This window comes from Ictalurus punctatus, chromosome 14 (assembly GCF_001660625.3).
Source record: "Ictalurus punctatus breed USDA103 chromosome 14, Coco_2.0, whole genome shotgun sequence".
Lineage (NCBI taxonomy): Eukaryota > Metazoa > Chordata > Actinopteri > Siluriformes > Ictaluridae > Ictalurus > Ictalurus punctatus.
In genome coordinates, this window is record NC_030429.2 from 3181383 (window position 1) to 3205319 (window position 23937).

The following is a 23937-nucleotide window of genomic DNA, read 5'->3' on the forward strand; positions in this document are numbered from 1 at the left end:
CTGGAAAAAAATACGACCATCAACAAGCAGGAAAAATAAAGAAGCTGGAAATGCAAGTCAATAATTACTCCACAATCCTTTTGTGCTTGGCAAACTCATGAGAGACCAACTTGAAAGATATTGAGGAGTGGGTGGGGAGATGGAGACAGATCTTAAAGTTTTCATCCTGAACACAAGTGAGGATGCATTCCCAGGCTGCATCCCACTCTCCATCACTCTCTCTCTATCCCCATTTGAATTCTTCAGATTTCTACTCTTGTCTTTCTTCAGAGAAGACACTCGCTCCCTGCTTCCCTGATGTTTGGCTGGAGAAACAGAAAAAGTAGAGAGAAAGAGAGAGAAGAAATATTTTAGGTAGCGATTTCTTAGTAAGCTTATGAAATATCCGTAGCTGCAGGACGGCTGTTCGTTGACATTTTGGGATGCTTTAGTGAACCTCACTCACTCTACTTCCCAAAAATACAAAACACAAGCTACTGGAGAGAGGTTTCACTCTTGTTCATTCAAAACCTGTTAGTGGGAATGTATGTATAGTATGCCATGTACTCTCCGTTATGTAACAGCTGTGCTTGTGTTCATAAAGGGGAAAAGTGTAATAAATAATAAGGACTGAACGGAAAATGCATTCTGGTTTGGTGCACAATTCTACAATACGACAAATAAAGAGCAGTGGGAGAAACATGCTCATGTTTGCATCTGTTTAGAAACTCTAAGCACACCAGAATTATATAAACATCAAACCTTGTAACTGTCATTCAAATCACCCTACGGAGTCACCACAACTGGCAGTCTGAAGCCAGCAGCGTGATGGAAGGGGTTGTGGCTCAGACTCTTTTATAGAGATTGCACACAGTAGTCACGTACAGCTCTGAGAGATAGCACTGGCCTGTTTTGCTAGCCTCTAGCTTTGGGGATAAGTGGCTAATATTCACACTGCCAGGGAGCAAGACCCTTATGAATGGATATTGAAACAGGGGGTCAGAGAGAACACATTTCACTTTTCGATTGAAGGCAAAACAGTTGAATCATGAATGCAAGCTGCTCTGAATACTAAACAGTTTGAGGTTATGAACAGTAGAAATGCAGAGATTGAGCCTCTGTACTGACAGATGCTTTGTTTTGGTATACTGATGCCAGTGGGAAATGGAGAAGCTGCTAAATGAATTTGCTGCATTTATGAAATGCATATTTGCCTCTCAGTGACTTATTCTCACCCATTTATGAACTGATGTATCCAACGAAAACAATTTTGAGGCTCAGTACTGTCACCAATTGAAAAGTTTTGCAGCATGATCTCAAATATAATTCAGTAATACAACTGAACATTCATTCATTTATTAAACTTCAGTAACCGCTTTAGGGTCAGGATTGTTGTGAATCCAAATAGTATCCCGGTACCATTGAGGGGAGAATACAATCTGAATGGGACTCCAGTCCATCACAGGGCATCAGTCACACACTCATTCACACCCAGGGGAAATTTAGGGTCAACAATCCTATTACATGTTTTTAAGAGGTGAGAGGAAACTGGAGAACCCTGAGGAAACCCATGCAGACACTAGGAGAACACAGGGCAAAACCCCACACAGACCATAACCTGTGCTTAGGATGGAACTGTATACCCCGAGAACTATGAGACATACCCCAGTAATGACATAAAAATGGCAAAATACAATATATGGCCAAAAGTATTTGTAAGCCATCACACCAATACAATTGCAATCAAAATTATTCAACCCCATTCCAAATAAGGTTTATTGCAAAAATGTACAGACTTTCAGCTGTCTGCGACGAACAAATCAAACAAAATCAACTGAATTAGTTCAACACAACGAATGCTTCAAGTGGTTTCCACAAATTCAACTGAAAATGCAACATATAATGACTTCTCCAGTTTCAAAATTATTCACCCCCCTGAATAGAATCCCTCACAACAGCACAAATAGGCAAAACAGGTGCTGTCTCAAGCACACCTGATGCTAAACTAATCAAGAGCTTCATTCATTGCACCAGGTGTGCTTTAGCTGGAACACATGAAACACCTGAACTGGCTAGGACAGAAAGTGTATGGAGTACCTGGACGGGGCAGAAAAAGGAAGCTATCAACGGCTGCAGCCAGATTTCTGAGAAGGCAGGCTGTGAAAAACCCTCGAGTGACTGATAAAGACCTGCAGTAAGACTTGGTGTAGCAGGCACTGAGGTTTCAGTGAGCACAGTAAGGCACGTACTAAACACAGAAGGTTTCCATACCAGAACTCCAAGATGTTCACCACTACTGACCCAAAAGCACAATAAATCACTCAAATTCATATAAATAAGCCACAGAAGTTTTGAGATTCTGTTCTGTGGAGCGATGAAACAAAACTGGGACTTTTCAGCACGATGGATCAGCGGTATGTCTGGAGGAAGAAGAATGAAGAAAGAACACTCTGTCCACAGTCGAGCATGGTGGTGGCTCGGTGATGCTCTGGGGCTGTTGTATCCTTTGGCACTGGAAACCTGCAGAGTGTGGAAGACAAGATGGATTCATTGAAATCCATCAGGAAATACTAGGATAAAACTTCATGCCGTCTGTGAGGAAGCTGAAGCTTGGGCGCCACTGGACCTTCCATCAGTTGAATTTGGGGAAACCGCATTTGTTGTGTTGAACTATTTCAATTGCTTCGGTTTAGTTGCAAACAGCTGAAAGTCTGTAAACTTGGACAGTAAACCTGATTTGCAATGGGGGTTAAATAATTTTCACTAAAACTGTTGACACAAAGTTGAAAACACACAACTGTATAGAATGTCTTTGTATTCTGAAGATTCCCCTTCAATGGAGCTTTTCTAGCCCAAACCAGCATGACAATGCCCCTGTACACAAAGTGAGCTCCAAGAAGACATAAATTGACATGGTTGATTTGGAAGCTCTTGTAGCTGAATGAACAAGAATCCCCACAACTATGCTCCAAAATGGTCAGGTGTGATGGTCAGGTGTCCACATATTTTAGGCATACAGTGTAATCCATAAGATTGATCCTTTGAATACTGTGTATACATTTGAACATTTAATTATTCTCTGTTTGCTTGTCCGTACTTGCTGGGTTTCTCATAGGCAATAGAGTTTTAGAATTTGCCAAACACCTTTTAGACTAAGATCGAATTTAGTAATCACAGGTGAAAAAACTCAGATTTGTTGAAAGGCTACAGTCTTGTCGGGTCAGAACAGTGATGTCACACTCAGACAGTTCTATTTCAGGTTCTTTATTGTACAAAGTGGTATAGATAGATGTGTGTGTGTGTGTGTGTGTGTGTGTGTGTGTGTGTGTGGTTCAAACTCTACTAGGAAGAGCGGTGTTTGGAAGAGTTCGTGTAGAAAGAAACAGGGACTTTTTAACAACAGGTTCTAGCCATCACAGCTGGATCTGAGACGTGGTGAGGAAAAAATACTCTTCAGACCCTGTGAGGGGAGCTGTTGCCTCTCTGTATACAGGACATGGGGGGGGGGGTTAAGTTGAAGGAAATGCAAGGAGATGGCATATGAACGAGCTGCTTGGCAACCGCTGTCTGCTTTCCTGGTGTTTGGGCAGACTGAGGCACCTTAGCTCATCTCCAAACAGCCAGTTTGAAGTTAAAGCTTTTAGCTTCTGAAGATGGCAGTGTTGGCACTACTTCCCCCTCCCAGCCTCCTCTGGATAGTTACTGCCAGCCGCTCTCTACTGCCCAAAGCAATAACAGTGATAATAGCATTTACCTCAGACAGATGTCCTGTTTTTGGGGCTTTATTATCATAAGCAAAAGAACATGCAGCAGCGTATTCAATCATCCATACCAACACATTCCCTGCTCCCCTCGGTGTAAAAATCGAGGCATATTAATAGGGAGAATAGTTATTTTTATTCCTTACTGCACATGTTCTACATGTGCACTTCCATCTTCAACATGAAATAATGTTTGTTCATTAAAAAAGACAGTTTTAAAATGACAAATTAAAACTAGATATAACATTAACGTGTAGTAGGAACCTTTAAAATCAATGTGGTTATATTCAGATTTAGTGTTAACATCTGTCTCATGTGATCAGACCACAAGGGCACAGCCAAGGCAGTCTGGCCGTTCACACCTGCTCACATCTGGTATTTTCGTGTCTTGAATGCCTCTCTACTGACCACGTGTGATCGCATTTTGTCAATAGCAGGCATGCTGAAAGCAACCCAATGTCACTTCAAAAGCAGCCCCAGAATCCTTGCCACTACCAAAACTCAAAGAAAACGTTTATAATTAGCCATTAAACAGCATTTTGTTAAAAAGCCACTTAGCATGATTGATAAAAGCTTTACTCATGCTGTCATCTCCCTACTTGACATTTTGCTACTTGGCAGCTTTGGCTCACCTAAACATGTACTTTCAACACCCTAACCACAGAGAGGACAAGTACAAACTGAAATAAACCATGAGGTGAAAGCAGTCATGTGCTGTCCCTGTATGGCCCTCACACACACAGCTCTAATGAACTTGGCCACAGTGCACAGAGCTATAAAATATACTGTATTGACAACGGTGTCCCTGTATTGTAGCTAAATATTTTGTGCTTCTATAACATGTCCAGTAGACAGGAGTTTCAAGCTCATGCAAGGTATAATATAGGTATAAATATAGCAATTCTGTCCAATAATAAAATTTTCATTAAAATTGCATCTGGTGGCTGAATATATGCCATTAAATTTCCAAACGATATTCCCTAAAATCCTACACTATTTTAAAGTAGAACATCAAGAACATCTGTTGTAAAACATAACGTCATACAGTATTTCTTTAATGGAGCAGTATTTAAAAACAAGGTGCTGATTAATTATTACATACAGTATATTACCATAAATACAAAGTAGCTATATTTATATTGTTACGAAATGGGAGGTGAGGCAGAAGCAGCTGTAGATCAACGTTTTTATTTTCAAAACAGCAGTCAAAATACAGGACACACGATCTACACTGGACAAGATTAACGAGGTTAAACATAGAACTGAAGTCAAGGCATGGAATGAGAGCAGGTCACGGAAATAAGACCGTTTAGCATGCGTAACGCATTTACCATTACATTCAGTTGCGCAAAGTACAATGTAACACGAGGGCTTTATATAGCAAATCTAATCAACCTGGAACACAGACAGCTGGTGCAAATTAAGACACACCCTCGAACATCAACCAATGCTTAAACAGAAGGAGGACCAAAACCAAAACAAATACACGTGTCCGTATGCCACAGTTCAGTCTCGTGCACGCGCGCTCTCTACAGCTGCTCGTGCATGTCAACGCCGCAGTGCCATCTGCCGGCAGGAGCAGAACATACATAATAATGAGCTTATGTTAGGAACAGTAACAAAAAGTGTTTGTATGAGAAGAGACCACCTCACGCTGCCAGTCTGCACAATTAAATATCAACTTTTCATTAATATAACTTTTACAAAATGCACAAACCTCTGACCATTTTTATTAACACTGTGGTCTGATGGTTCAAAAGTAGTTCAGTTCCATGTGAAAACCATGAACATGGCAACCCTAGTGAGTAGCCTTTTGATGTTGCTGGGGACACAGCATGGCCACCAGCACTACAAATGTAAGGTGGCCACATGCGAGTTGCCTGATTGGACCACCTGAATGCATGGGAGCGACAACTGGGGCCAAACATTAGAGGGGAGTGAATTCCTTCCTAACACCCCAATTACATATGCTCAGTGCATAGTAGTTCCACTGTTGTTGTTTGTTATATTCGTTTCATTTTGATTCAACTTCAACATATACAGTGCCTCCAGAAAGAATTCACCACCCCAAAGATTATTTCTCTTATTAAGTAAAAGTATATTAGAATGATATTTTTCTGCTCCTTTATAAGTGACTCTCAATAGAAATAAAATGAATGTATTTAGGTGCCGCTGAATTGTTTGAAAAATAAAAAGTATAGAAACTACATAATTGATAAGCATTCAGCCCACTTTTAGCAACCTAAATTAAATATGTTATACAGGGTACACCTGTGTTAATTCAAAATCTACTTGTGTCCAATTGTATGCTTGCATAATAAACATCTCTGACTTTTGGGCAGTCTCACAGCTAAAATGTCAAATCAGATCAATCCTGCTGTCATGAAGCCCAAGGAACTGCTCACAAATCTTCAAGATGAAGCTGTTAGGAGGAAAAAAGATGGGAAATATGATTAAAGCATAGGCAAAGCTTTGAACTTACCTAGGAGCATTGTGAAATCCATTATAACCAAGTGAAAAAACAGCCACTTCTAAGATCAGGCCAAACTGAGTGCTTGGGCAAGAAGGGCAATTGTCCAAGAAGTGTCCAAGACTCCAGCTAAGGAGTTACAAAGCTGAAATTGGAGAACCTGTGCAGACCTCAACAATATCATCAGCTCTTCACAGATCAGGCCGAGGAGAATCTGTTCCAGTCAGCCGAACATCTGTATTTAGAGTGAAAATACTGTTCCAACAGGACAAAGAGCCAAAGCACAGTGCAAAAACTACATACAAATGGCTTGAAAAAAAAGAAGGTTTGTGTTTAGGAATCCAATTGAAAATATGGTGTGACCTGCAAATTGCTGTCTGCCAACATTCTCTGTCTAATTTGAGAGTTAATTTGAGAGTTTTTGAACATTTGCACTGAGGAACGGAAGGAAATGGCAAAATAAAAATGTCCAAAGCTCAGAGAGACACATATGAGATAACTCAAAGTGAATACAATGGAGCATTTAATTTTTTATTTTTGATTTTCAGTGAATTCTGAGGACTTTAATTTTATTTGTGTAGAAAGTCACTTCAAATGAAGCTGAAAAAATACATCTTTTTTTTCCAGAGTGATGTACAGAAGAGCTGAAGTCTCTTTCAATAAATATCATTGAAATAAATAGCATCATCAGTATCATCCTGACACTGGTTCACTAGGTCACAGACAAAGACAACCATCAGTCTTAAAACTCTGTTGGGAGGTAATATAGTAAGAACAGTACACAGACAACACAAAATAATTATATTTATTTATTTATTTATTTTAATTGAAAAGCGCTAATTTAAGTACTTCAGGAAGGGGTAGGTCTTTAGACGTCATTTGATGACTGCCATCAGTGACTCAGCTGTTCAGACATCTAGGGGAAGTTCATTCCACCACCTAGACCCCAGAACAGAGAAGAGTCTTGATGCGTGTCGTCCGTGTATCCTGAGAGATGGTGGGACCAGTTGAGCGGTGCTGGAGGACCAGAGGGAGTGTGGCGCAGTGCGAGGTGTGATAAGTGATTTGAGGTAAGTGGGTGCTGGTCCATTTTTGGCTTTGTAGGCAAGCATCAGTGTTTTAAATCTGATGTGGGCAGCTGCAGGAAGTCAGTGGAGGGAGTGTAGCAATGGGGTGGTGTGGGAGAACTTAGGAAGGTTGAAATCAGTTGCAGAGGTCAAATGGCACTCAGAGGAAGACCTGCCAGCAGTGAGTTGCAGTAGTCCAGTCTTGAAATGACAAGAGACTGAATCAGCATCTGAGTGGTCTCTATGGATAGAAATGGAATCCTTCTGATGTTGTAAAAAAGCAATCGACATGGGCACGTCAGATTAGCAATGTGAAAGGAAAAAGAGAATTAATCACTGGGGAAAGGTGGTGGGAGGTGGGGGATGGGGACTATTTCTGGAGGCACTGATTTTTATTCTCATACACAGAAGATGAGTGGGAAATAAATAGTGGCCAACTATACTATGGCAGAACATGCAGATTTATTTTTCTAGCGACAGGGCTAAAGCTGAAGTAAGCTGAGCTCATGTGAGAATGTCAAGAGCTACTGCAAAATGTGGACATAGTTTGGATTAAAAAGGAAAACCTAATGTTGTAGCCTATTAGTTTGTTAGATATATATCGCATAGCTAGCAACATTCATGAATGTTCATACAATCACTGTTTAGGAATGATAGCCTTACTTTATTAACATGCGTGACGGAAACCGTTGTGATGTTAGTTAACGGATGCTGTGTAGCAAACAGCCATTTTTTAAATTCATGCTCGCGAGACATTTTCACTTTGCCTTTATCACCAAAAAGTGCAGCTCTGGAGGAGGACCGCAGGGTTTAGGGCACTATTTGGGACAATGCCAAAGTCAGTTCTCATCTCAGGCTAGTTCATAATGGCTGTAACCATAGTGACAACCTCAGAGAAATATTTTTTGCCGTTTGTGAAACACTCAAAATAGAATAAATGCTTCATAACCTATCTGGGTTCCATATGGACCAGTTATTCTCTTCACACTGACCCCTGCATTTCTCACTTTTTCACACATTGAAAAAGCTTGTTGGCTAATACTGCATTAAATGACTGCAGCTTGTGCTACATCACAGCGCAGCTGAACACACTTGGAGAAATGCGTGAAGTGCACTCTTCTACAAACATGAGCTCACAGACTGTCCTTCAGATTGACAGGTGAGAGAGTTATGCCATCACATTTTTACTCTCTTGGACTCCTGGCCCCAGATGGCTGTAGTACAAACTTTGCTGGTCATTCGTTCCCAGGGAATGCCTAATGTTAATATTCTTGCACCATTCTATATTTTACTCCCTCCAGATGCACAGAACAAGTAGTTTGTTTAAAATATTGTTGGATGGCTTACCCAGACCTCTCTATGGTCCTACTAATATATGTATAATTGTTTCCATCTCATGAACTATATAGAGAGAATAAGCCTTTCTGAGCGCCTGATAGAGCTCTATTGTAAAACTAGATCGTGAGCACTCAGCTTTCTGTTCCAAGCCATCATTCCAAAGATTCATGCAGGACCAAGAGGAAAAAAAAACCTAGACAATTCCTGCATTATGGAAGTGAAATTTAAACTCATATTGATTTTCAAGTTGTGTGCACTTAACTCTTAACATTCATAAACCAGTGTATATTTCATACACATTTCATACACATTTCACTATGTCAAATGCAAACAAATATTATAACCCCAATTCCAAAAAAGTTGGGATGCTGGGTAAAATGTGAATAAAAACAGAATGCAGTGATTTATAAATAACATAAATGCACATGTTATTCACAACAGTACATAAAAACATATCACATGTTTAAACTGAGGAAATGTACCATTTTTAGAAAAAAATAAAATAATTTTGAATTTGATGGTGGGAAATAAGTTTGGACGCAGGCAACAAAAGGCTGGAAAAGTAAGTGGTACTAAAAAGAAACAGCTGGAGGAAAATTTTGTAACTATTTAGTTTCATTGATCAGTAACATGATTGGGTATTGTAGGGAATTTAGTCAGCGGTGGGCAGAACACAGAATGGATGCTGCTTCGGGTGAACACGTGGGGGAATTTTATTTACAAAAGTCCATGAGAGTGTGTGTGTATGTGTGTGTGCACAAGGGTGACCATGAGATTAAGTGTTCAGTCGTCGCGGGGCTGCCGGCGTAGTGCTGGAGTTTTCCCGAGTGGTGGGGATCCTTTTTTTTCCGTCAGGCAGCGCCGCGGGTGCAGTCAGGGGGCGGAGTGTCTGATCGCATCGGTCTCGTCTGAAAAAACACAACATGGATTAGTGCACGTGCCTGGAGAGCCTTCTCTCTCTTTCGAGCGGAGTATCGGCTGTTTTATTCTCTCCCGTCGCCTGCTGGATGGTGGAATTTTCCTGTGCCGCCTGCCATTCAGCAGCCGTGTGTGTGGCGGCGGCCCCTCCCCACCGCCACGCATTCTCCAGCTGTCCTAAAACATTGGTGGTGCCGAAGCGAATTTGTCGCTTCAGCACCACAGCAGCAGTCTCAGGAGGAGCGATCTCTGTTTCTTGTGCATTGGCTGAGGGACTGTCGCCACAGTACCCCCCCCTCAGCTCCGAGCCTACTGCCGTCATATGTCGGGCCCACAGGGCGTCCCGTCGTGAGAGGCCATCTGCATTCCAATGTTTGGTCCCTGCCCGGTGTTGGACCTGGAACGAGAAATCCTATAGGGAGAGGAACCATCGAGTTACCTGGGTGTTCGTGTCCTTGGCCTTGGGCATAGACTGGACTGGGGCGTGGTCTGTCACCAGGACGAAGTGCCGCCCGGCCAGGTAATACCGTAGCTCTTCGATGGCCCACTTTATTGCTAGGGCCTCTCTCTCCACGGCCTCCTCTCATCTGGGGACAATTTTCGGCTAATGTAGAGGACCGGGTGCTTCTCCCCGTCGAAGGTCTGTGAGAGGACCGCGCCCAGCCCGGTCTCGGATGCATGTGTGTGCATGGTGAACGAGGGGGCAAAGTCCGTTACGTAGCACGGGGGCGCTGGTGAGGGCTTCCTTCAGGGCTTGGAATGCCCACTCTGTATCTGGAATGCCCACTCCGCGGCTGGCCCTTCTTTGTGAGATCTGAGAGGGGGGAGGCTACAGAGGAGAAGTTAGGCACAAACCGATGGTAGTACCCTGCCAACCCCAAGAAGGCACGTACCTGTTTTTTTGATGTACCCGAGGTACTGTGCCTCGGTCAGCCCCAGGTGGCAATTTTTGGGCTTGGCTGTCAGCCCGGCTTTCCGGAGCCCCTTCAGGACCTCCCCCAGGTGGAACAAGTGGTCCGAACAGGTGGAGGAGTGGATGACCACATCGTCCAGGTAGGTGGCCGCGAAGGCACGATGGGGTCGCAAGACAATGTCGCTGGAACATCGCGGGTGCTCCATGTAGCCCGAAGGGGAGAACCCGGTACTGCCAGTGGCCGTTCACTCCACTAGGTCATCCACCCGGGGGAGGGGATAACTGTCAAACTCCGAGACCTGGTTTAGCTTCCGGAAGTCGTTGCAGAGGAGCATACTGCCGTCGGGCTTTGGTATGATTACGATAGGGCTGGACCAGGGGCTGACCAGCATATGGCTGACCTCCTCCTCGATAGCCCTATGGCAGGCCTCCAGGACTTGATAGGGCCGCTGCCGCACCACCACTCCCGGGTGAGTCTTGATTTCGTGTAGTACCAGCTGCGCCATGCCTGGGGAGGTAGAAAAAACATTGGTAAATTGACTCACCAACTCTGTCAGCTCTTGCTTTTGTGTGGGGCTGAGCTCTTCACGCAATTGGACTAAGGTGCCCTGGTTGTGATCTGTGTCTAGGGCCGCAAACGCAGACAGTACAGATTCTGGCTCTATCCACTTCTTCAGCAGGTTTATGTGGTACGTTTTTATGATGGGAAGCGGGATGAGTGGTGCCGGCAGGGGCTTCCTTGGGGCCATGCATTAGCACTGAGGGCATTGTTGGCTCCGGACCTCGGCGTCCATGCCTTGCCAGACAAAGCGGTCCTTCAGCTTCTCCAGGGTGTTTCTTACCCCCAGGTGGCCCCCGAGCAGATGGGCATGGGCCAGGTGCATCAGGGTCTGTGGTCTGGCTTTTGGGATGACCAAGAGGTCCACAGATTCCCCTCTGCGGTTGGTCCAGTGGTACAGTAAGCCTCCTTTGACCAGAAAGTAGGAGGAGGGGAGTCTCTGGTTTGGGCTCTGGTCGACCCCCTCGATCTGGCGCACCTGGGTCCAGCAATACTTCAGGCGGCTGTCCTCTTTCTGCTCTCAGCCGAAGTTCCCCTGCCAGTTTAATTGCTGGAACACAGACGAGAGTAGGTTAGCGGGTGTGTGCAGCTTACCTTCTATCCTCCTCACCTCAGGCCATGCAGGCCTGCTGCACTCGTGGTTCCTTCACTCGTTGGGCAGGTTTCGGCAGGTCCAGCGTGGGGAGGACCCGTCCTGCTGGCCAGGGTTTCTGGGACTTCTTCCATGTCTCCTGGTCTGGCTTGGTTGGTCTGGACTTGTCCTTGGGCGTCCTGTAGTCCGGGCGGCCTTGGTGGTGCTGTCCCTCTTCGCCAAGCGCCAGAGTAGTCAGGGTGTGTTCCAGGGCGGTCAATAGTTCCCTGGGTGTCCTGGAGGCTTGCATCCCCATGGCCTGGCGTTCTGTGGGCAGCAGAGTCCTCAGGAACCAGTCCATGGCCACCGGCTCTACATCCTTGGAGGGTGTCCATCTGCTCATGTGGCTTGGCTCCCGGCCTGTAGCTCCACCGGTGGAACTCCGCCACCACCTGGAGGGGTTTCCGCCCACACCATGCCAGGATCTCTCTCTTTACCTTTCCAAAATCCACTAGGTCTTCCAGAGTGAGGGCATAGTAAGCTGCGCCACTCTTCGATACCCCAGCTCTCCTGGTGGGCGACCTGTTCGAAGGCTTCCAGGCCTTGATAGTGTCCTCTGGGGACAAGTGGGGAAGAAGGTTCTGGGCTTCTCGGCTGGGATCAGAGTGAGGAGTAGTGGCCACAGAGGTCGTGGCTTTCAGGGCCAGCAGCCCGGGTTGCGACCTATAGGCTCTTGGTGAGCTGCTGTGTTATCGTCTGCTGCTGGACTGGAGGCTGGCCTCCATCAGTTGCTGCGGCAGGGACTCTATCTATGGAAAGAAAGGAAAAAAAAAATCGATATATATATATATATATATATATATATATATATATATATATATATATATATATATATATATATATATATATATATATATATATATTTTTTATAGGGGCGGATCTGTTCTCATGCCCACATCCTCCACCAGTGTAGGGAATTTAGTCAGCGGTAGGCAGAACACAGACACGCAGGAGGCTGCTTCGGGTGAACACGTAGGGAATTTTATTTACAAAAGTCTGTGAGAGTGTGTGTATGTGTGTATGTGCACAAGGGTGACCGTGAGATTAAGTGTTCAGTCATCGCGGGGCTGCCAGCATAGTTCTGGGGTTTGGCGTGGCCTTTTCCGTCAGGCAGTCAGGGGGCGGAGTCGCCGATCGCATCGGTCTCGTCTGAAAAAATCACAACATGGATTAGTGCACGTGCCCGGAGAGCCTTCTTTCCCCTTCGAGCGGAGTATCGGCCCTATTATACTCCCCCGTCGCCTGCTGGATGGTGGTGTTTTCCTGTGCCACCCGCCATTCAGCCAGACCTCTTAGTCCTCTTTAGTTTAGAGGATGCGGTGTCCATGGTTTCCAAAAAGAATTCCACGTTTCTATTCTTCTGACCACAGAACAGTTTTCCACTTTGCCTTAGTCCATTTTAAATGAGCTTTGGCCCAGAGAAGACGGCGGTGTTTCTGGATCATGTTCACATACGACTTCTTCTTTGCATGATAGAGTTTTAACAAGTATTTGTGGATGGCATGGCGAACTGTGTTCACAGACAATGAGTTCTGGAGGTGTTTCTGAGCCCATGCAGTGATTTCCATTACAGAATCATGTCTGTTTTTAATGCAGTGAAGCCCGAGGTCCCGAAGATCACAGGCATGCAATTTTGATTTTCATCCTTGTCCCCTGCTCACAGAAATTTTTTGATGATATTATGTATGTAATTTTTTGAATCTTTTGATGATATTATGTACTGTAGATGATGAGATATTTATAGTCTTTGCAATTTTATATTGAGGAACATTATTCTGAAATTGTTAGACAAATTGTAGACGCAGTTTTTCACAGATTAGCCCATTAGACTCTACCTCTCTAAGATACTCTCTTTATATCTTTGGGATCCTGAAGAAGGACGAGCGCATTGGAGCGGTTGTGCTGCACGCGGGGACGAACGACACCAGGCTGCGGCAGACGGAGGTTCTGAAGAGGGACTTCTCCAGCCTGATCGAGACGGTACGAGGCAGATCACCTACCGCGAAGATCATCGTCTCTGGACCTCTTCCCACATACAGACGTGGAGCAGAAAAGTTCAGTAGACTTCTAGCATTAAATGATTGGTTAGTCTCTTGGTGTAATGAGCAGAATCTGGTGTTTGTCAATAACTGGAATCTGTTCTGGGAGCGTCCTAGGTTGTTTCGTCCTGATGGCCTGCACCCCAGCAGCCTTGGAGCGGAACTGCTTTCAGACAACATTTCCAAGGCGCTACACTCCAAGTGACTGCCTACCGTAAGTACATCTTCCAATAATAACATTCAGTATAATCAATGTTCAACTAAAAATCCGGCAAAGGTAATACATACTATAGAGACTGTGTCTGTTCCCCGAGCTATTCAAATATATAGAAAATCTTGGAAAGTCGATCTTCGTAACCTAATTAACATAAAATTAAATCATATTGAATGCACAGCCAGCACTTTTGATCTGAGGCTAGGATTATTAAACATTAGATCTCTTGCGTCTAAGGCTCTTATTGTTAACGACATCATTACTGATCAGGAATGTAATTTAATGGGTTTAACGGAAACTTGGATTAAACCAAACGAGTACATAGCATTAAATGAAGCCAGTCCTCCTGGATACAGTTATGTACATCAGCCTCGTTCAACTGGTTGAGGAGGAGGTGTTGGACTCATCCATAGTCAAAATCTAGTCGTCACACAAAAACCTAAGCATAAATTTAATTCTTTTGAAATTCTTTATACCAGTATAAGTTATGTAGCCACAAAAAATAAGTCAATTCCTCTAATTATTATTTACAGACCCCCAGGGCCATATACTGAATTTCTTAGTGAATTTGCAGACTTTGTCTCAAACCTGGTTGTGTCTGTAGACAAAGCATTAATCGTCGGAGACTTTAATATTCATTTTGATAACCTGGAAGACCCTCTAAGAATAGCGGTTGTGTCCATCTTAGATTCAGTAGGGATTAATCAGAATGTAATCGGGCCTACTCATAATGGTGGTCACACTCTTGACCTCATACTAACATACGGACTAAGTATAGAAAATATTATCATTTTTCCGCAGTCTGAAGTTGTCTCAGACCATTATCTTATCTCGTTCATAATACGTATTGATCATAATATTTCCACCTCGTCTCGCTACCGCGTAAAACGTACCTACACATCAGCTACTGCACAGAGCTTCATAAATAACCTCGCAGAAACATCAATTAGATTTGGATCACCGTCAGATCACACAGAACTCGATCAGGCGACTGAAAGCTTGGAGTCAACACTCCGCTACACGCTAGATAGAGTGGCTCCACTCAAAAGGAAAATAATTAGAGAAAAAAAATTAGCACCGCGAACCTTAAAACAGACAACTCGACAATTAGAACGTAAATGGCGTCAAACCAAACTGGTGATATTTCAAACAGCATGGAAGGAGAGCCTACTGAAATATAGGAAATCTCTTGGCGATGCTAGAAAAATCTATTTCTCCACCTTAATAGGAGACAACAAAAACAATTCTAGATTCCTTTTCAACACGGTAGCAAAATTAACTAGGAATAAAACCACTACAGAGAGAAACACTCAATCATTACATAGCAGTGAAGATTTCATGAAATTTTTCAATGATAAGGTTGAAAATATTAGACGTGAAATACAGGCCATTAAATTAAAACTGGACAGTACTGTAATAAACCCATTACATGACAATGTAGCAATATCAGATCAATGTTTAGAGTGTTTTGCTCCGCTTAGAGAGACCGAACTCGCTACATTAATCTCTTCAGCCATTTCATCAACTTGCATACTAGATCCCGTACCTACATGTTTGTTTAAACAGATTGGTCCAGTAGTAATTGAGCCACTTCTAAATATAATCAATTCTTCCCTAAGCAGTGGCTATGTACCTAAATCACTTAAATTAGCAGTTATTAAACCCTTGATTAAAAAACCTGATCTTGACCCGTCTCAATTGTCCAACTATAGACCAATATCAAATCTCCCCTTCATCTCTAAGATTTTAGAAAAGGTTGTAGCAAAGCAGTTATGCTCGTACTTAGATAGGAATAACATTCATGAAATATATCAGTCAGGATTTAGACCTCATCATAGCACAGAGACAGCGTTAGTTAAAGTAGTAAATGACCTTCTACTGACTTACGATCAGGGTTGTGTCTCGCTGCTTGTGTTACTCGACCTTAGTGCAGCTTTTGATACTATAGATCACACTATTCTCCTTGATAGATTAGAAAATGTTGTTGGTATTAAGGGAACAGTCCTCTCCTGGCTCAGGTCTTATCTCACCGATCGTTATCAGTTCGTAGATGTAAATGGTGAATTCTCCATGCGTACTGAGGTTACTTTTGGAGTTCCACAGGGTTCTGTTTTAGGCCCACTGCTCTTTACTTTATATATGCTACCCCTAGGTCAAATTATTCGTAAACATGGAATTAGCTTCCACTGTTATGCTGATGATACACAGTTGTATGTTTCAGCGAAGCCAGAGGACAGACATAAGCTTAGTAAAGTTGAGGATTGTGTAAAGGACATTAGACATTGGATGTTAATTAACTTCCTTCTGCTTAATTCTGATAAAACAGAAATACTTTTATTAGGCCCACGTGTAGCTAGAAGTATTCTTTCTGATCACATGGTTACTCTCTATGGTCTTTCTGTTTCATCATGTGCAGCAGTTAAAGACCTTGGAGTGATTATTGACTCCAGCCTATCATTTGATGCTCATGTAGATAATATTACTAGGATAGCCTTCTTTCATCTCAGAAATATTTCTAAAATAAGAAACATATTGTCACTACATGATGCGGAAATACTAGTTCATGCATTCGTCACCTCTAGATTAGATTATTGTAATGCCATACTGTCTGGATGTTCCAGTAGGAATATAAATAAGCTCCAATTAGTCCAGAATGCAGCTGCTAGAGTCCTAACTAGAACTAGAAGATACGACCATATCACACCGGTATTATCAATACTGCATTGGCTCCCAGTAAAATCTCGCATTAATTATAAAATACTCTTATTAACCTATAACGCACTAAATGGTCTCGCGCCACAATATCTAAGCGACCTTTTGGTTTTATATGATCCGCCACGCCTACTTAGATCAAAAGATGCAGGCTATCTGACGGTACCTCGAATAGTGAAGGCTACAGCAGGGGGAAGAGCTTTCTCTTATAGGGCCCCACAGTTATGGAACAGTCTTCCTATTAGTGTTCGGGACTCAGACACAGTCTCAGTGTTTAAGTCTAAGCTTAAAACGTATTTGTTTACTCAAGCCTATCCTGACTAGATTCTGTTCTACTTTCTCCCTCTCTCCTTTCGCCGAGCCCCACACGAATTTATGGAGATACTAGAGATCCAGATCCTTTCTGCCTCTGGATGGAGCTCAAATCTTCTTTAATTCCAGACTGCTGGGACTACGGCTGTTCTTAACGCCATACAGACTTCATATAAATCCATAATGAACTTTTTCACAATATCTGTTGTTACCCAGATGAGGATGGGTTCCCTTCTGAGTCGGGTTCCTCTCAAGGTTTCTTCCTCTTAAAACATCTTAGGGAGTTTTTCCTTGCCACCGTCGCCACTCAGTGGCTTGCTCAGTTGGGATAAATTCACACCTTTAATATCTGTATACCGTGTTGATATTTCTGTAAAGCTGCTTTGAGACAATGTCTATTGTAAAAAGCGCTATACAAATAAAATTGAATTGAATTGAATTGAATTATACCCAATCATGTTACTGACCTGTTCCCAATTAACCTGCAACTGTAACACTTACTTTTCCAGTCTTTTGTTGCCCCGACCCAACTTTATGAGACTTGTTGCAGTCATGAAATTCAAAATTATCTTCTTTTTTCTTAAAATGGTACATTTCCTCAGTTTAAACATGTGATATGTTTTCTATGCTCTATTGTGAATAACATACGGGTTTATGAGATTTACAAATCATTGCATTCTGTTTTTATTTACATTTTACACAGCGTAACAACTGTTTTGGAATTGGGGTTGTATGATATTCATATTCATTATGAAATATGTTTGCCTGGCACCTCCAGTGTTGAGGGGTTGATTCCTGCCTCCACCCTGTGTGTGTTGAGTTTACATGTTCTCCTTGTAGTTCGGGGGTTTCCTCCAGGTACTGTGGTTTCCTCCCCCAGTCCAAAGACATGTGCGGTAGGCTGATTCACATTTCCAAATTGTTCGTAGTGTGTGCCATGCGATGGGTTGTCACCAGAGTTTCCATTAGCTGGTAAATACCCAGTTTTTGAAAGTTAAAAATTCTAAATTTCCAATAAATTAAAAAACGGTCAGACACAATGTCTGGTAAAAATATTAACACGAAGTTATGTTATGTTAGACAAAGTATGTTCGCAACTGCACACTTAAATAAAGGTCTTTGTCTGGGAAAATACCCCCCCCCCCCCCCCCACACACACACACATGTTTCTCTTGCAATGTGTATTCTGTTTTGCACGCATTAAAACAGCCAGGACGAGAAGGTCACCAAGCTGATGTGCATCTCAAGCTGCAGAGAAACACTGGACACATTCGATTTCACTTCGGCAGCAGAGCACTTCTTTACCATGAAAATAGCAGAAAACAGTCATAAAAATAAGGAGAAACAATTGAGTGTGGGAAAGTAGGATTTTCGATATTTTAATATTTCTTTGTAAACGAAAATTGCAGTTTGGCGTTTTGCTGCGCCCTGATTTTGTTTTGAATGTCTGTTTTATTAGATGCCAATTCCTCAACTACCGTTTGTTATTGTGAACAGTGTGGAAAAGAAAATGTAATAAATAAACTTTTATCTTTCATTTAACTTGATTGTTTTGGTGTTATTATATCGCTATAACACATCTGGGTTGGGTGGCGAAACAGGAAGCTGATTACAACTCAAAAGGCCTTTTTATTTTCTACATTTCTACTTTCGCTTTTCAGGTGACTTTTGCTCGCTCGTTACAGGAGGCACTGAAAGCACAAACAGACACACATAAGTAAATCCGGGCTAATCCAACACAGCTGAGAATTACACATTACCTACCACTTTGACCCGCCTCCTCTCCTTCCACAGCTGACATTCGACCACAACCACAATCACATATACTACAGCATCAAAATAAACCCAGAAAACAGATGACTGGATATATATATATATTTTTAACATGTTGCCCGGAAACTCTGGTTGGCACCCCATCCACGGTGTTCCCGACTCATACCCCGAGTTCCCTGGGATAGGCTCCAGGCTCCCCTGCGACCCTGTGTAGGATAAGTGGTACAGAAAAGTAGTGGTTGACATGTTTGACTGGCACCTCCAGGGTTGGGTTGGTTGAATCCCGCCTTCGCTCTGTGTGTGTTGAGTTTGAATGTTCTCCTTGTGCTTTGGGGGTTTCCTCTGTGTCCTCCGGTGTCCTCCCACAGTCCAAAGACATGCGTTATAGGCTGACTGGCATTTCCAAAGTGTATGCGTGTATGTGTGTGTGTGTGTGTGTGTGTGTGTGTGTATGTGTGCATGGATGACATTTTATTTGCATATTGGCTTCAATGCTGTCAATTTGCAAAATCTTTACAGAAACCTACATAATATACACTATAGTATGTATAACGGTTATGTAAATAGTATAGTTTAATAAAATTTGCTGCTTTGGTATATACATTAGAATACATACAAATCTAGAATTATTGATGTGAATTTTTGTGTGTGACATGTCTGAAATATTTATCACAGACTAGACCAGTTATGGCATGACTATGTATCTGTTGTATTACACAAGTGAAATAGGTATTAACAATAACCAAGAATCCTCTCCAACCTGACTCCATCCCTTGCCTTATTGAAGACCTTTGGGAAAATGGCTCTAGTTCCTTCATCTGAACAAAGGCAACGTCTGGTTTTGTGTGGAAACATTCCTTATATTTGGTTAAATGATTAAAGTTCCTTAAAATTCAACAAAGCAGTTTAAATATAGTCCAAAGTGGAGCAAAGCGTTCCCTTTTTCCCACTGTAATGTTGGCATCTGCATGGAATTACCCTTACTTAAATTGTCTTAGTTTGTGATGCAGTGCCAGTGCAGTTCCCTAAAATTCATTTTGCAGCATGTGAGCTATATTTTTCATGTCAGTTTCCAGACTAGGACCTCTTTTTCAGACGTGAGCAGCGTGTTGTTGTGCAGTGTTTGGTGGAAAGCTGCAACGAAAATCTCACATTAGTATGTCGCTTTTTGGCACAAAAATGACAAGCGGGAGGGAATCATAGAGATGTGAGCACAACTCTGAACTGTCAACACTTACAGCTTGGCGAAACATGCATATACCCTCTCTGTTTCTCTCTCTCTCTCTCTCTCTCTCTCTCTCTCTCTCTCTCTCTCTCTCTCTCTCTCTCTCAGCAGCATCATGTTCTCTGCTGTTAAGAGTGCTGAGTCACCCTGCAGATAATAACGTCCATTCCTTACTCTGAATATATCAGGCTTGCTATTTGCTTGTTTTTGCAGCACAATTTAAAGCAACCCAGACATTCTAATACTTATACACAACATAACTGTATGTATACAGTATATGAGAGATAATAAACTGTTTTAGTGTTCATCAACAGAGCTAACAGAGTGGCAACTCTATTGCTAGTCCAACACTGTAACGAGGATTTATATTATATATATATATGTTTTAATTTTATTTACATTATTACAACTAGCATTAATGTTTTGCTCCTTCATTTGCAACTAAGGGTGTTTGCACATATAGTTGTTTTCAAAGGGAACTAATTGCAAATGGCCTCAGTGCTTTTGGTGTTCACAGAACAGTACAAGTGGACTCAAAAGGGGACCCAGTTCTCTATCTGGACCTTTTGCATTGATGAGATCTCAGACCACTTGTTGTTCACACTAGGACTCAAAATAATTGCTTTACATGATGCTATTATGTGCTGAAATGGTATGATTTGATTGAAAAACAGAACAGGCAAAACACATTTGAAGTGAACTACCAGAAGCAGAAGCTAAGCCATCAGAATCAACTCATGCTTCATGCTATAGAGATACTGATTGTAGTACTGGCTGATGTGAGTGGCTGGTGTAGACAAAATACATGCATACACTACAGATATTACACACATATGATATAATAATACTACTGTATTATTATAATGTAAGTGTGTAATATATGTAGTGTATGCATATATTATGCTATAGAGCTTAAGTTGTTAGGCAACAGTAAAAATTGTTAATATATACTATTACTATTGTTCCTGAACTATTATTCTTGTCACCGTCAAAATACTATTTTTACTGCTGCCTAACAAATTAAGCGCTAGAGCATAATTGCTGTTGCCAGAGTAGTCAATTAGCTTATCAGTCATGTTGCTACCTGACATTCTGACCTGATAGTGGGACAGCAAAACCCCACAGAATGCCATCTGAGTTTTCCTGTTAGGTGTCAGAAAACTGGAGTCATATATTACAGCAAATTCTCGAGTTCTTTATATATAAAGCAAAATGTGAAGCGGACAGCAACGACTTTGTTTTCACAATGCACAAATCAAATGGACCACAAAATGAACCACAAATGACCCATACTCAGACGACCTCTATACTGTAGGTGACCTGAGTATGGTTTGCTTGTGGGTCACTTTCGAGGGGTGTGAGTTCATTCGTTGTGTGCAATATTTATTGCAGATGTGCAATAAATAAATAAACAAATAAACAAAAACGCTGAGTCATGAATCTGAGAGCATGTGTGAAAACATCCTTAGTCTGCATTACATGATTTTTGAATATGACTGTGTGCCATGAGATTAATCCACATGATAGGAAACAGCTCAGCTCAACCCACCCTTCTTGTCAAGCTGTTCTTGCAATTGCATTTTTCTACCTGAGAGGGCGAAAATCCTAAATCTTACATCCTGTCGCTTTAATTAACCTCCCTAGTTTGGTAAATGACATTATGACTAATAAAATGGAAGCCATGACTATTATGGGCAGCAGCCTACTTTCAGGTTCATTTTTTCCATCCACTCAATTATGCCACAGATGCTCAGTGTCCCACACGGGAAGATAAAAAAAGATAAACAAATACTTGCAGTTTATGAAATTAATTTTAATGTTTCATTTGGCATTTTCAATTAAATAAAGCTGTTTAAATCCAGAGGTTAATGTAGGGCATACAAATGTGTGCTTGTCAAATTCATCAGCCTGACAGCTGGCATACGAATGAATGTAGGTCAGGGTGGCTAAAAAGTCACCAAATAAGACACTATGTAAGCATGTACATATGTGTCAAGTGTGAGGAGAACACATTAGTTGCAGTGAAAACAAACATGATCTTTACAAGGCAAGAATGTTCAGTTAAACCTTCATTTGAAGAATTTTCAAGGGAAACCCTGTGGATGTTGCGTATCTGCAAATCACTGCCAGATTTTTGTAAGACTCTCTCAAGAAGCATATTCTCATTAGAGATTAAGTTTGGTGCTGAGAGACTTGTCTTTTCCATGGCCCTAAATTCTGTTCGAAAGGTCTCCCTACCTCTACTACTTTTAATGTGCTATATGCAAGTTCACTCTATATAGCCATATTGCTTGACTTGTAGTCTTTTTAATCCAGCAAGATTGAGCGAGGTGGGGAGTGCAGTGTGTGTGTGAATCATAGCAAAACCTCAAAATAACTTGATGCTCTTTTAATTTTAAGGGTGGCCATTTGAGCTGATGTTACATGTGTGCTCCCTTTCTGCTCCCTTTTCCCCCACTGTTTGTTTGCCCTTCTGTCTCCTGGCTGTCTTCTTATAGATGGAGCCCTGTGACAATCTCCATTAACTGGTTGACAAGACCTGACCAATGGGCCAAAAGAGACGGAGCTGTCCATCTAAAAGGAGCACATTGAAGTTCTTGTGTTAGCCTCTTGTTAGTCTCCTTTTTGATTGTTGGCTTGTCTGTTGCTTTGTTCTCCCTTCCACCCTTATACTAGCTCCCTGGGTTTGAGAGTGTTGTTAGCTAGTTTTTGTTTGATGTTTTGGCAGTCATTTTAGCTACTTTAAATACAGCTCAGTGTAGTTCATTTTTTCTATGTTCATTTCTTTGGTACTGTCCATGTTCTCTCTCTTAGGTGAGACTAGTTCCCATGTTGTCCTTGTTTATGGTTGTCCTGTGTCTGTCTGTAAATGCCAGTCCTGTGTGTGTGTGTCAAGAACAAAAGTGATAAACCTACCCTTACCCTCCTGTCCTACTCACATTCACCATCATCCTAATAAACCCGCAATATTAATTTGCTATTGTTCTCACACTTAACCTAGGCCATACTCTCCGTTGGAATGTAACAAGTGGGGGCTCATCTGGGCGATGAACCCAGGACCTTTTGCACCTCAAGCGAGAATCATACCCCTAGACCATGCAGGAAAAACTGAGGGGTGATCACGAGACAATTCATCTGGTAGGGGGCAGTCCGCAGAGCTCTCCTGAACGTCTAAGACTGGAAAAACTTATGTCGTTCCCCAGAATGAATGTAATGCCTTCCAGAGGTAAAGACTGACATACTGCTACTCTAAATATCCCCGTAGCTAGACCCGAGCACAAAGAGATATGGTGTAGAGGAACCCTAATATAGTGAATAGAAATCCCTTTACAAAAGATATATGTTCCACAGAATGACTGCTCTGATAAGGGTAGAACTCCAGCCAAAATAAATGACTGAGTAGCCCCAGTATCACAAAGGATTTTAACAGTGACTGGGATCTGCTCCTTACCTACCAATGAAACAGCACCATCTGTCACAAATGGGTGATATCTAGAATCAAGAGACTCTTTAGTGTCATCCTGCTGAATAGAAACAGGAGCAAGAGTTTTAATTAAAGCAATGCTCTGAGACTGACTAGGTTTTGATTTTGCCTTTCTTTTTTCTTTTTTCTTTTTTTTTTTTAAATTTCATTTAAAAAAAAATAAAAAACTTGCACAATTTTGCAGTGTCCAGGGTTATGGCAATAAAAGCATACTGAGGGGCTAGGAGGGGAATTTGACTGGCTTGACTGAACTGCTTTAGCCTGGCGATCAGTCAGTAAAGGAGGTTCTACCTTGGTCTGTTTGTACACATTCTTGTGTGTTAGCACAAACTCATCAGCTAACACAGCAGCTTCTCACATGGAGGAAGAAGTAAAGTATTTGTTGGAGCATGGGTTAGCCAAACACAGTTGTAGCCCATGGACTTCACCTTGCTTACTGGTTCCTATGGCTGATGATTCATATCGTCTGTGTACTGATTTCCAATGTGTTAATGCTGTTACAGTCCCTGATTCATGTCCTTTGCCTAGGATAGAAGACTGTA